At 36.9% G+C, this 15116-nt stretch overlaps 2 pseudogenes across 2 annotated transcripts in view; both read left to right on the top strand.

Moving 5' to 3' along the window:
- LOC308655523 (guanylate-binding protein 6-like) overlaps positions 1 to 12117 on the top strand; it is a 57685-nt pseudogene extending 45568 nt beyond the window's left edge. Inside the window, exon 9 of the transcript in view lies at positions 11978 to 12117. The product of the transcript in view is annotated as a guanylate-binding protein 6-like (transcript). The remainder of the gene's footprint in view (positions 1 to 11977) is intronic.
- The window catches only part of LOC308655522 (guanylate-binding protein 6-like), a 28397-nt pseudogene continuing 23546 nt past the window's right edge, over positions 10266 to 15116 (top strand). The window contains exons 1-3 of the transcript XR_014024292.1: positions 10266 to 12301; positions 12638 to 12855; positions 14211 to 14338. The product of XR_014024292.1 is annotated as a guanylate-binding protein 6-like (transcript). The remainder of the gene's footprint in view (positions 12302 to 12637; positions 12856 to 14210; positions 14339 to 15116) is intronic.

The raw sequence follows: 15116 nt of genomic DNA, 5'->3' as shown, positions 1-15116 counted from the left end.
GTGTTTCTGTATTGAAAGAAAGCGTGACTGGCATATGCGTGTTCTGTTTCCAGCATCACAAAAGGGGAAAACAAACAAATAACACACACACACACACACACACACACACACACACACACTTTTCCCACTGGCAGCAGAAGGCCTGTGGATAGCCAGTCGCCAAGGACCTGCTTCTGTCAATCAGAGGAATGCCCTGAATACTGCACATCTGGATGGTCTGGTCAAGGGCAAAGAGCACCAAGAGCTCTGGTGCCCTATCACCTCTCCCCAACACACGTGACCATCAGTGGAATACAAAACCATAAATCAGGAAAAGTTGGTATTAAACTGTAGCTATTTCATAATACAATAATGAGGATTCAGGAGTGAGGTAAATAACAATAAAAGCAAAGTAATTATTCTCCTCTCAGTTAAGTTAGGGCATAAGTTATCATCTGTTTGGTTTGTGTGTGTGTGTGGTGTGTATGTGTGTGTGTGTTTGTGTATTAATACATACATATATATGTGTTTGTATGTATCTATCTATTTCAAATAGTTTTCCAAGCAATGATCTCTCCTGCATTTGAAGATTAATAAATAGTTGTTGAATTTTTGAAGGTACAACAGATCTATTTCAAATACCTTCTCAACAATTTTGTAGGAAGACAAATGCACACCCAATCCTCTACATGGTATTTAGCCATTTCTAAAACCCCTTGTGCATATTCTCAGACTGTATCCACAGCTAAACTTGCTAGTGCCACCTTCTCATGTGTTGGGCTGAGTTTGAACAATCCAGAATAAACCAGTCCTTTGGGAAACTCTCCTGTTGTGCAGTAGAAGTTAGGGCTGGGAAATCATTAAAAATATAAAGAAATGTAGTTGACCTCTGTCCCACAGAACTGGAAATAATGTGAGGAAAGAGGTTAGTTGAGGAGACAATTGCAGTCTCCTTCTGGACTCCTCAGTCTCAGATTACATTCTGTCACAGAAGTATACATCCTTCAGAGGGAGGAACTAAGAACATATAACCAAGCTGCCTAATCCCAGTGAGAGCCCTCTGTGAAGCAAAGCCTCACTCAAGGGGGATTTAGGAAGGTTCTAAGGCAGGTTCTCTGCCTCAAAGTGAGATCAAGAGCTGCCTCCTTTCTGGAGAGAGGAAGTGGGCAGCAGCTCTAAACCCTGGAACATGGCACAACTGCCATGGGCTTGTAGGACTGTGGTACCTACACAGGCTTGTAGGTCACGGTCATGAAAGTGAACAGGCGCCTGCTTCTTCTCATAAACAATCATGTCCTTTCAAGCTGAGTGGTGTCATTGCTTCTATCATGTCCTTTGCAAATTCTTCAAACCTTTCTCGTTTTTTACAGAGAGCAATGATTCCTGGGCTAAATCATCTGCTATTAAGGTGATCACTTCAGATCAGGCCAATTCATCTGCTCATTGACCGCCTCATCGCTGTAGTTTCAATCGGTTTTAAACAGCTATAGCACAGCACTTATTCTGTGCAATGGACTGACTGTTTACGTTGCCCAAAATGCACATGTTGAAACCTGATCCCCAGTGTGATGGTACTAGCAAGGGAGGCCATGGGAAGTGTTCAGACCATGAGTGTGGAGCCCTCAAGAATGAGATTTAGTGCCCTTCTGAGGGCACTAACTCTGTACCCAAGAGAACAGAGTTTTTTCCTTCCACCATATGAAGATGTAACTAGGAGCCACCATCTGTGGATCTGAAGTTGGGCCCCACCAGACACTGCATCTGCCAATGAGTTGATCTTGAACTTCCCGGACTCTAGAACTATGAGAAAGAATTACCCATTGCACAAACAAACCCAGACACTCTATGGTATTTTGTTCTAGCCACCAGAAAGGAAGGACTAAGGTCCCTTGAAATAATTTAAAGTATATTTTCACATGGACAAAATAAGAATTTAGGCTTATCTTATTTGCTCACCAGGAAGACAAAAACCAAAAACATCTTTATTGTCTCCCACAACTATACCAAATGAGTCTAGATTCTTTCTATATGGAGGGAATGAATATAATTTATCTTTCCAGAGAACACTTTCCTATTGGATCCGAGACACTCTGTGTGTATAGAAGTTTATTTATGAATATTATTGTTGCAAGCAGTCTCTTCCAATTGGAAGATTCTAGTTGAGAAATTGTGTCAAATCTTCCTCTCAGTGATTGTTTTTATGATTGTTGAGCAAATGCTTCAAATTCAGTACTTTCAGTTTCCTCTTCCTAGATTTTTGCAGTTTGCTTTATTTAAACATTTCCTCATTGGGCCACTGGAAGAATTGGAATTCAGTACTTTCAGTTTCCTATTCCTAGTTTTTTGCATAGTTTGCTTTATTATTTAAATGTTTCCTCATTGGTCACTGAAAGAAGTCTATAAAGTCCCAGGAAGTCAGCGCAGTAAGGTTATAAAGCAAAGTGACAGGTGAAACAGAAGGGGAGGAGCTCATCAGCACTCATCACCTCCTGAAAGCAGCCTTCTTCCCAAAGGATACTTCTCTAAAGGATCCTTGCTCCAGGTGAGACTGGGACACAGTTTACGAGGTGAATTCATTCTTTCTGAAATGAGCATCTCCCAAGAGAGGCTGCTCCTGAGCCAGATGTGGGATAGGAGCTCACTTATAATCCTGGGGATATCAGGAGGCAGCTGTCCATTAAGTGCCCACTGCTCTTCCTGTGTTGAATCTGGCTCCAGCAAAAGTGGAGCCCACAGAGGGAACTGGGAAGGTTTTAAGATTGTCATTTCTTTCTTGACACTTAAATTACCTAATAAAATTCAAATGAAATCTTGCTTTATTGATTATTTTCATAGCTCTAGGTAGATAAAATTTAACAACTTGGAATTTGCCTAAAAAGGCCATTGTCCCAAATTTGGGAACTTTTAAAATCTTGTGCAGACATTTTCTCTGGGCCAGTCACTGACTGGTTCTCATTTCGTGGTGTAATGCCTTATGCTGTATAATTGAATAGATTATCAGCTTGGTGGTAATCTCGGTGGAGAATTGTAAGAGGAAATGGGTTCTGATCAGAGAAAAATTAAAGGCTTTTTTTGTGGTGGGGCTGGGGGAAAGACTTGGGAAGCTAGACTGATTGATTAAAATGGAACAAGTCAGAAGTAACCAACATTTTCAAGTTAAAGAATGAAAACTTGGGTGCTTATGCTAAATATTTGTTTGTATCTCAAAGAATTTACTCATTTCATTGCAAACTCTTTGAGTAACAGGGATTGTGATGCTGACAAAAAAATCAGTAAGTTAATTCATTAATAATGGAAAAAATTTAATTTCTAATATATTCTAGATGTATTAAAATTTATAAATACATTCTAGATGTATGTAATTTTTAATACATTCTCAGTGGTAAGATGAAGTGACATTTTTTCCAACTAAATCTTTTTGAAAACTCTGATTTCCCCTCTCCTTTTTTGGTACTGGGGATTGAATCTGGGAAGCTTTACCAGTGAGCTACATCCCCAGTCCTTTTTGACTTTTATTTTGAGACAGTGTCTCACTATGCTTAAAGCTCTGACTTATAGAACCGTGGTGTTTCACATAGTCCAAAAATAAACACATACTGAAAATTAATGAATACACCAACATATGAAGAAGGCCCAAATGAAACAGAAACAGTAATGAGTGAATCTGAGTGTGCTACAAATGAATTGAGCACACCTCAGAAAGTGAAAAGTGGAAGAAGTTGTCTAAGCAACTTTGGAATATAGTGTTCTGATCATGTGCATAAGTCTAAAGACAAAAAAAAAGAACTGTCTGCTAAAAATGTACTCTAGTTAGTAAATGTATTTTTTTGTAGAGTTCTGAATCATCAACTTTAAAATTACTTTCCGTGTGTGCTAGATTGGAGCAAATAGGTAAATTTACTGTGTGTAAAGATAAGCAGCCCTCTCATAGTCAGAACAATGAGTTAAAAATGAAGAAGGGGAAAGGTTGAATGAATTCAGTTCTCTTTCTCTTGGAGAAGAAATCTAAATAAAAACACATTATCCCCACATGAGCTTAAGAACTTAGGCTTCTTTCACCATTCTGAGACAGGAATTTGGGAATAAAGGGTGAGATACCGAGTCTCAAATGAACTACTGATGCGAAAAGTGCCCAGGAAAAATCATAACTCCTGAACACATGCCCTTGGCTCATGCCCTTGAGCCATGCCCTTGTACCATGAGTGCAGAGAAAACTGGCACAAATGTATGTAGGTCACTCTGGTTTCAGCTCTAATCCAGTCTCTAGAACTGGGCCTCTAAAAATATTAGCACCCCACACCCACTAAAAATATTAGCACTCCCCTCTGGAGAGAGCCTTCACTCTCCCTTGAATGTGCATTCCTTCCTTTACCCCAAAGGCCTCTCTCTTGAGATTATCCCCATTCTCCCTTGAATATGGATCTACACTGGCAGGGACTGAAATAAATAGATAATTTTTTCCCATTTAAAAATGTTTTAAATCCAAGAAGATAGTAGTTAAAATAATAAAGTAAAATAAGAGCAGGAGTGAGGGGGAAAGAGAGAGAGAGAGAGAGAGAGAGAGAGAGAGAGAGAGAGACTGACTTTGATCCATTTTTTGGGTGCCCATATCTCACTTTATATCACCAATCTTTGTGTCTGAGGAAGTTAAGTCCACTTTATTAGATCAGCAGTTTCAATTTCTTTCAGGATTTTAAAAAATATCTGTTTCTGATACTATAAGATGAGCCCAGGCAGAAATTGGATTTTTCTAGCTGCTCTTGCAACTGAGTTGTCCTGGTGATTATATTTATACATGAGATTTCATCAGAATTACTTTTATGTTACTCTGTAGGTCTTATCTAGAGAACTCTGAGCCATTATTCAAGCAGTATCTCTTTTCTGTTCCTGTTTACTCAGGATACCAGATGTGGTAGAAGTCAATCTTTGATCTCGCAGATGAATGCAGTGCTTTAGTATGTAGGAAACAAGGGGGAGGCAGGAATCTGAATCTCTGAATGACCATGTGAAGCAAAGCTTCCACTCATGTCTAAGGTGGAAGGGTTAAACATATCTTTCAAGTTGTATCAATAGCTCTTTAAGCAATCTGTGTCAACAATGCCATAACCTTATTCTCTGTTTCTTCCTCCTATCAGAAAGAAGGAACTCCAACACAGCTGAGTACCTAGTAGTCTTGAAAGTCTCTTCCTGTGTGTGCAACAAAGCCCAAGACTGGGGTCCCCAATTACTTTTCTACTTCATCCTCAGTAAGCCTGTTCCACTGGCTGCATTGGACCCAGGCTGTTTCCCAGCTTTAGCTCCTACCATGGTGGATCTCCTGTTCTAAAATATATTTTCTCCAAAATCGTTTTGCAGAACTCCAATTTTTAGATCCAATAGAAATGTCTCTTCTGTGAAGCCATCTATAATGCTTACAACTAAAACTATTACTTGGGTAGAGACCACACCTTATTTGAATCAACATTTTAACATCCATTGCTTCTTGCTATAGTTTACAATATTTTTTTCCTATCAAGACAGACTGGCTGAAGGAAGAAACTTGTTTTGTTCATCTTTAAGTATTCAATAGCAATAGGCCCCACATTGCTATTGACTGAATGATTATATGTCATCTAAGTATTGAAGAAAAAAATAGCATTGCTCAGTTAAAAAATAAAAAAAAAAGTAAAGACAATTCATGAAAATTGACCAACTAATTTCACAAACAATAGTAAATTTTAACTGGGAAGTTAGGAAGTGCTAGAAATGAGCCATAAAACCACAAGTATTCCAATAAAAACACTATCTATAGCGTTGCATAACATAGTGAAGAAAATGAGGGGTTTTGAAAAATTCACTTTGAAATTCATTCTTGTACTGTATTCAAGAAATAGTTGTGAATAACTGTTATTTTAGCAATTTATTTTGATGATGCTATGCAAATGGACATCTAGCTGTTGGTACTTAGTTTCTGTCATGTTATTGTCAAAGATTCCATTCTATTCAAATATGAAAATGGGGTGGATACTCTTGATGACTTTTCTAGCAACATAAAACTTTCGAGGCAAAGAAAAATACCCAATGAAACTAAGTTGACAGCAATTCTAATAACCCAGTGCCTAGTTATATGCATTCAGAAGGCAGCATGTATAGCAAAAGATGTAATGTAATGTAATATATAATCTTATATAATTTGATTACATATGATTTTTTCCTATAGTTTAACATAGTAAAATGATTTAAATTACTACATTGTTTTCTGAATGATTGCTCATACTGAAACTTAAATATGAGAGGAAGTGCCTTAATTAAAGATCAAAAACAATAAGTAGAGATGATATTTGCAGCATTTGTCAGCATTTTTTTTTCCTGTACTGGAGATTGAGCTCAGGAGCACTTAATCACTGAGCCACATTCTCAACCCTTTTTATTTTTTGAGATAGGGTCTCACTAAGTTGCTTAGGGACTTGCTTAATTGATGAGGCTGACTTCAAACTTGTGATCTTTCTGTGTCAGTCTCCCAAGCCACTGGGATTACAGATGTGTACCACCACATCTGGTGCATTTGTTAGCTTTTAATTGTTCATGGTTCTGACTCTGTTAATTTTCAATAGATAATCACTTTTGTGTGTGTGTGTGCTAAGAATTGAACCCAGAGCCTAACACTCTAGTCCTCTAACAATGAACCAACACCCACAGCCCCAGTAATCACTTTTGAATTAATATTTTGTCATGTTTACTTAAATAAAACACCCCAAATATATAAATTCCAGGTTCCCATTGTCTAGATTTACTCTAGTGAAAAAATTGGTAGAATAAGCTTGGAAATAATAGGAATGAATTTGGAATGTAAAGTTGGAGACAACATACACATGTATGATTTTAGTCTTAATGAAAAGTGCTGATAACACTAGATAATAATAACAAGAAGAGAGAGAGAGAGAGAGAGAGAGAGAGAGAGAGAGAGAGCACATGTGAGCAAGAGATGAGCAAGTAAAAATTTAAAATAAACATCAATCCTTACCCTACTAAAAAGTACCACTGAGGTAGGATGTTGAAATGCTCTAGTCTTTGGTCACTGTGGTGACATTCTTGCCTGCTGTTCTATATTTATTGTGGAGATCAAGGATCCCTAGGCCAACTGGGGAGAAGGGACACACCCAGGGTGTTGAAATCAAAGTCCAGGTGTGCAGCAACAGAGGATGGTTCACTTGGCTTCAGCCATTCACTCCAATTTCCATTTTGGTTAAAATGAAATGAAAAGCCCCCCAAACAGTTGAATCCTTGAAAAAAATCACATACTTTTGATTTTGATTCTCTTCACCCTGACCTTAACTAGAGACCAAAATCCAGCACTCTGGTAGACAGGTGGCTGTGGAGTAGCTTCCTCCTTCCCATTCCCATTCCCATTCTCTAATGTTTCCTGACTGTACTCTGTTGACCACTGAGAAAACAGTGAGAAAGATGATCTTTAAGAGAAAATACTGATCTTAAGAGATTGTAATTATCTGTCAGTCAACAGTTAAAATAATTATTATTAAGGTTTGGATTATATGGTGTCCCCTAAAAGCTCATGTGTGAGATAATACAAGAAAGGTTAGAGGTAAATAATTGGGTTATGAGAGCTCTAACCTAATTAGTGCATTAATCCAACTGAATGGATTAACTGAGTGGTATCTGTATGCAGGTAGGGTGGAGAAGATAGGTCACTTGGGACGTGCCTATGGGTTTGTTGCTGGTGAGCAGAGGTTGCTCTTTGCTACCTAGTATCATGACCTGTGCTGCTTTCCTCCTGCATCCTTTTCTGCTATAATGTTCTGCCTCACTGAGTTCCAGAGCAATGCTGTTGGCTATCTAAAGGACTGAGACCTTTTGAAATTGGGAATGCCAATCAAACTTTTCCTCCTCTAAAGTTGTTTTTGTCAGATCTTTTGGTCACAGTGGTGAAAAAGCTAATGAAAACAATTACTAAATGGTTTAAACTTGTGGTTTCTCTCAATGTGTCATCCAAGCAACCAAACACAAAAATTATTTTCACTTTCAAGTTCAGTTTTTCACTCTGTTTTCCTTTGTGAGAATGAAACAAAACAAAACAAAAACATCCTCAGTATGTTTACATCTTCTATAAAATAACAACAGAAAATTGGGTGGAAGAAAGGGAACAAGATGAGTGGACAACAATTGGCAGTTTTTTTGGATCACACTGCCCTGCACAGAGAGAGAGCAGAAATGCTTATTCAAGGACTTTCTTTTACATATAATTTAGTCTTGAGCTTAAGTCCCTTCATTTCTGATTTAAAGTGGCATATGAGAAATGGGGAAGTGAGGGAGAAGATAGTCTGATGGCCTGGATTGCAGGGTGCAGTTGCTAGCTTTAGTTGTTATTAGTCTAAAAGCTAGTCTCACTGCTAGTTTGGAAGTAACAGATGGGAGACTCCTCCCCTAAGATCAGGAATAAAACAAGGATGCTCTCTTTTTTTACTTCTTTCCAACATAGTACTGGGAAGAACTAGCTAGAGAAAATAAGCAAGAAAAAGAAAGAAAAGACACCCAAATTGGAAAGGAAAAATTAAACTTTTCTGTTCCTAAGTAATGAGATGTAGAAAACTCTGGTAATTTCATAAAAATTTATGTAAAGTGGCAGGCTATCAAATCAACACTCAAATATTAGATGCACTCCTGTATATTAACAATGAATATACTGCACAAGGAAATTTTAAAAATACAATTTCATTTACAATGGCTTAAAAAATTGAAATAAAAAACACAACAAAATATTACTGAAAGAAATAAAAGAAGACATAAGATAAATAGGCAACCTAGAGAATGGGAAACAATATTTGTAAATAGTATATCTAATTAAGGATTAATATTCAAACTATATAGTGAACTTCTAAATCCAGTAGTGCAAAACTAAACTGAAGCAAAAATGGCAGTGTATTTGAATTAACATTTCTCCAAAGACAATATACAAATATACAATGAGAACATGAAAAGATACCCGGGATTACAAATTATTATGAAAACATAAATCAATACTACCATGAGAAACCACCTTATACTCAGTAGGAAGGTTATTCACATAGATTAGGGATGTAGCTCAATGATAGAGCACTTGCCTATCATGAGTGAAGTCCTGGGTACAATCCCCACCCCCACCCCTCACCCTGCAAATGAAATAAGTAAATTAATAATAAAAGTTAATAAAGGGAGACAAACACACATATACACAATAACCAGTGTTGAGAGGAATATGGAGAAACTGAAATGCTTCTGAGCTCTTGGTGGGAATGTGAAAGGGTATAACTGCTGTGAATAATGATAATGATGGTTCCTTAGAAAATTAAAAAATGTAATTATCATATAATTCATCAATTCCACTTGTGATTATATTCCCACAAGTATTGAAAGCAGGGTCTCAAAGAGACATTTGCTCACCAGTGTTCAAAGCAGAATTATTTGTAATGTGTAAAACATAGAAGCCACTAGTTATTCATAATTATGCATGAATTAATAAGCAAATTGTGGTATATGTATTTGATAGAATATTATTTAGCCTTTTAAATGAAGAATATTCTGACATATATTACAAATATGAATAAAGCTTGAGGTCATTGTGCCAAGTGGTTTATTTGCCAGTCACAAAAGGATAGTTGGTGATTCCTTATTTGAACTATTTTGAAACTTCAAGTATTATAAAATCATAGAGACAGAAAATAGAATGTAGTAGCCTAGGGATGGGTAACAGAGATGTAGGATTATATTGTTTAATGGATACAGAGTATTAGTTGTGCAAAATGAAAACCATCTTGTAGATGGATAGAGGTTTTGGTGCAAAAACGACATAAAGATATTTGAAACCACTGAGCTGTACGTTTAACAAGGTTTTATGTTGTTAATTCTACCACAATTGAGAAAATGGAAAAAAGGAAAATTTTAGTTTTCCTCAAGGACCTTCCTGATCAAATAGCATCCCTCACAAAGATGGTGGTTTGCAAATACAGAGAAAAAAGAGTTTGTCCCTAGTATTTTATCACTCTTATCATTGGAAAAGATTGTTTCTTATTTATACTGGTGGAAAAAATAAGTACCTACTACATCTATTCCCTTTAGGTCAAATAATAGCTCTGTAGTCAAAGCTGAGGTTTTTCTTTTTCTTTTCCATAGATTTATTTTCTTTAGGGATATCAGGATTAATCTAAGGTAATCCAATGTGTATCAATGTGTATGTACCCCATGTGTGGTGACTTTTTTACACACATTGTTTCTTTTTCGGGGGTGGGAACGCAGAATCAAATTCAGGGGCACTCACTCAACCACTGAGCCACATCCCCTCCCTTTCTTATATTTTATTTAGAGGCAGGGTCTCACGGAATTGCTTAGTGCTTTGGTGTTGCTGAAGTTGGCTTTGAACTCATGATCCTCCTGCCTCAGCCTACCAAGCTACTGGGATTATAGGTGTGTGCCACCATGCCTGGCCATACATTGATTCTTAAGTTTGGGAATCTGGGTTTTACAACCACTCTGAGTGATACTCTTCTGTCTTACATTTTGAAAAAGACTTTCTGAGAAAGAGTGAAAAACATTATTCTGATAATGTGAAGCTACAATTTGTGGTTCTTTAATAATAGAGGCATGACAGGCCTGGTTTTTATAAATAAGTTCTGCAATCAAATTCATATAATTTTGCAGTCCCCTTAATCTGCTCCTTGAAAAAAGGAAAGCAAATCCAGAATTCTAATGTGGCCAAAAGGAGTTCTTATTTTCCATATTCATAGAGCCTAAAGGTTCTAACAAAATAAACATAAACAAAAACAATGTTTTCAGCCTACTAATGTCTCATTCCAATGAAAAATTTATTTTACACTGTATGTCTCTTTAACTTGCATTTACAGAATATTTTGAAATACATTATCTGGTAGACCAATCTTCATGGTAGTTTTTGCAGATTCATCTTTCTAAAAATTAATTAATTAATTAAATTTACAATAGAATGCATTTTGCATATTGTGCACAAATGGAGATTAATTTTATCAAAACCAACAATCTGTTGATTAAATAATGTTACAATAAAGGTTACATCATTCCATTTAAATCTCAAAACAAACTTGAGGTAGGAAGAATTTTTTTTTTAACCTGTAACCCTCATAAAATGATGAATGTGTTTTGTTTTCATTCCTTGACACCCAGCTAGCTTAAGCTCTTTGCACAAGTTACATGGGTAGATGTGTTAGTCAGCTTTCCAGTACTATAACACAGATCTGAGATGATCAGCACACAAGAGAAAAGGTTTCTTTTGGCTCACAGTTTTGGAGCTTCCAGTCAATGTCAATTGGTTTCATTTATTTGGGTCTATGATGACACTAGCATAACACATCATAGCAAGAGTGTGTGGCAGAGCAATACTATCCTCCTTATGGCCAAGAAGCAGTAGAGACAAAAGAGGAAGTGGCTGAAATCTGCAGTTATTTTCAAAAGCACACCCCCAGTGACTTGAAGACCTACCATGAGGCATCACATGTTCAAAGTTCTACCATCTCCCCACAGTGCTACCTTGGGGACCAAGCTTTAACACATGGGCCTTTGAGACACATTCAATGTACAAACTGTAGCAGTAGTAAACTGTAGAGCTGAAAATTTTTGAAAGTCATAGATACATGCTAAATATGTAGCATTTAAAATATAAATATATTTGAGTGACTTCAACAGAATGTTCTTACATATTATTACAATAAAAAAATTGGATATATCATAGAAAGCCACTGATATACAAAGCTAAATAAATGCTTGCCAAGAGATTCATACAATTATAGTACTTTTAATGCTTAATAAGCTCTAATTAAATCTTTGTTTTAAACAAAGTAATTCTGAATTATAGAGAAAGTTTAAGACTACATGAAAGTTCAGATATTTCTTCTCTTAGATTCATTCCTGGTGATATTTTGGACATCATTTATGTGCTTTTGTTTTACAAATGGAAGCATAGTTTTTCTATTTTCATTCCTATTCCAATTTTTAGTTGACAAAATAGCAGAGAACAAGACCTCTCATGTGTGCAGGCCTGACTCTACAGGAATAAGTGGAGTCCACTCCACCACCCTAATGGATCAGAGCATCATGCTGTTGGTAAAGGAGTGTCAATGGAAAGCCCCTGTATGATACTGATTAAGGAGCACAGGAAGCAATGTTGTTGACAAAGATCATTCTGCCAGAATGAGTGGTCACAAAGCATGGTGTAGGGAAGTGACATTCCTGGCTTCAAACGTTGGGACTCCCACTATTCACTAGATATGATGAAGCAAACTCCTCAGTCTTTCTGAACTTCATCTTGTACATATGCAAAGTGAGTATAAATAGTGTTAAATTTCAAAACTCCTGTAAACATCAATGAGCTCAGGTATGTAACACCTACGTGACAGCTTTGTATAGACTGTCAATGCATGATAAACATTGCTTGAATTTTATTTTTATTATGGAAGTAAAACCACTACTTCATTACTTCAGATTTTTTCATTTTACTTTTAACTTCAGATTTTTAGTAGAGGAAGCCCTATGCAAATGATATCCTACATTTTGTGCCATAGAAAAATATGGAAATCCTCTGAGCTCCCTCCTGTCATAACATGTTTGATTAAACTTCAGGGGTTGGGGGAACTAATTTGCGATCTTGTTTCTACAGGGAGGCCCTTTTATTTTTGTAGATCGCCATGACGTCTGGACCAATTATGTTGGTCCCAGTGTGTCTGGTAGAAAACAACAATGAGCAGCTAAGGGTGAACCAGAAAGCCTTGAAGATTCTTCGCAAGATTTCTCAGCCTGTAGTGGTTGTGGCTATTGTAGGGCCTTATCGCACAGGAAAGTCTTACTTGATGAACCGTCTTGCTGGAGAAAACCTTGGTGAGTGAGGTCCCTCGGCAGGGCTATTTACTTCAATCCAGCTCTATCTGTCACTGCATCTTCAGGGTAACAAGGAGGGAGATTCTGAATCTCCTCTCCAACAAATCTAATTCTTTCCAGCAAAATTGCAGCCTTGTCAATGTGTCCAATGCTTTGATTTACATCTGTCATTTCAGCTTCCTGTAAAAGGGATATCCTTCATTTCTAGCAGCTTAGGACCTGAGCTCTTACAATGACCTTCACCCACCTGTGGTTTTCCTTTTTCCACTATCTTATTCTTATTAACTTGATGCTTTCTCTGAATTCTGTATCTCATTATGGCTTCCATATCACTGTGTTTTTTTAAAACTCTATCACAAGCAAAATTATATTGTCTCAATTTCCTTTTTCTACTTTCTTCCCACTTTTCAATCAACTCCTCTATTTTCTTAAAACCCAACATTCCACTGAATTGCTCTTTCTCTTTCAATATATACCAATGACCCTGTCTTTTCTGATTCAAAATGTTTCTTTTTATCCATCCCAGACCCTTGCTTAGCATCACTTCTCCTGTTTCACCAGCTTGCTCCTAAAAACACTTTCCTTTCTTATTATCTCTATACCACACACTCTTGGTTTCTTTCTATCTCTGAGTCTCCATCTCCATCTTTTCAAGGTACTCACAGGCTTTAGCCTCAGAAGGGCGGGTATTTCAGCCTCATTCAGTCCTATTGTATCTCCTGGAGCTTTAACTTATCGATAGTACCTGGAAAATAATAGTTACTTAATAAGTAATTGTTGACTAAATTTCTTTGTTTATTCCTCAGATGATTAAAAGGGCTTGATCTAATTACAATACCATCACTAGCTTAACTTCCTTTTGAAGTCAGGGTGGTTGGACAGCTAAGAATCAAAGCATCTTTGTGTGTAGTGTAACTTCTTTCATCCAGTGCACTGGTGGGCCACACCAACAGGAAGGCACATTTTCTTACAATGGGAAGAGGAATTAGAAATTATGAACAAACCAAACTTTAAAATGTGGGAGAAGCTGACAGAGAAAAATATGGGGTGTTTATGTGACACTTAAGTTGGATATCCTCAAAGAACAGAGAAGCATCATCTTTTTTTTTCATTGCAATAAGTATTATTGTAAAACATAAATATACTATATGCAACAACATATCCACACCCACTAAAAACAAATATTCACACACATATACATATGGATATACATGCTTATACTTTATAAATATATGAAACATACATGTAAATATATAAAATCAGAGAAGTAGTGTCTCGTATCACCGGCTCTTATGATCCTACAAGTGCGATTCTGTAGTTCAGGAGGTTCCTGAATATCTGCTCTTCGCTTGCAGGCTTTCCTCTGGGATCCACAGTGCAATCTGAAACCAAGGGCATCTGGATGTGGTGTATGCCCCACCCCAACAAGCCAAACCACAGTCTGGTTCTTTTGGACACTGAGGGCCTGGGAGATGTGCAAAAGGTGAGGAAGAAGCTCAGACAGATATTTTTTATTCTGGTATTTTTTCTTAGCTTTCCATGATACTTTTTACTTCAACTTATGTATTTCATTCCTGAAATCCCCAAATGCTACTCTATGGAATGAGACTTACTTCGATCTCTTTGAATTTATACCATATAATGTGATACGTTAGGTAAAATTGTATTCCTGAGAAGTGAATTGAACAGTTTCATTCATTTTAGTAAGTCTTTATGGAGAAGCTGAGATATAGGGTCTTGGGCAAGTACTCTTGATGAGGTAAAGGTCCTGCTCTCTCAGAGCCTTCAACTCTGTTGAGGAGATGGTGTGTATAAGTCAACTAGAATACCATGTGATCACTGCTTGGGTGTGAGTGAACCAGGTGAATTTCCTAGAAAGCAGACTAAGAGACACCAACAGGCAGGAGGTCTTTTAATTCAGGTTTTAGTTTGCCTATTCTTACGTTAGAGTGCAATTAAGACACCATGTCTATTTCTGTATCTGTCTCTCCCTCTTTTCCTCCTTCCCTATTTAGAGATTAAATTAGAAACAAGATCTATATTTCTGTAGGGTTCATTTACTCCCAAGTTTAAGCAGATATTCTGTCCTTACTTATAAAACAACATACCAAAGATACGGTCTTGGTGCCAAAACCTATTGTTGTTTCTCTAAGTCCAACTTGTTCTGATCTCAGTCAATTTACTTCTTAAATAATTAGAATTTGGGAAATGCAGTATATTCATAATATTTTTTTTTCTTTTCCAAATTCCCATATTCTGGA

This window comes from Spermophilus citellus, assembly GCF_964194105.1.
Source record: "Spermophilus citellus genome assembly, chromosome: 9".
Lineage (NCBI taxonomy): Eukaryota > Metazoa > Chordata > Mammalia > Rodentia > Sciuridae > Spermophilus > Spermophilus citellus.
The sequence above is the reverse complement of the archived record's forward strand: the minus strand, read 5'-3'. Positions and strand labels throughout refer to the sequence as shown.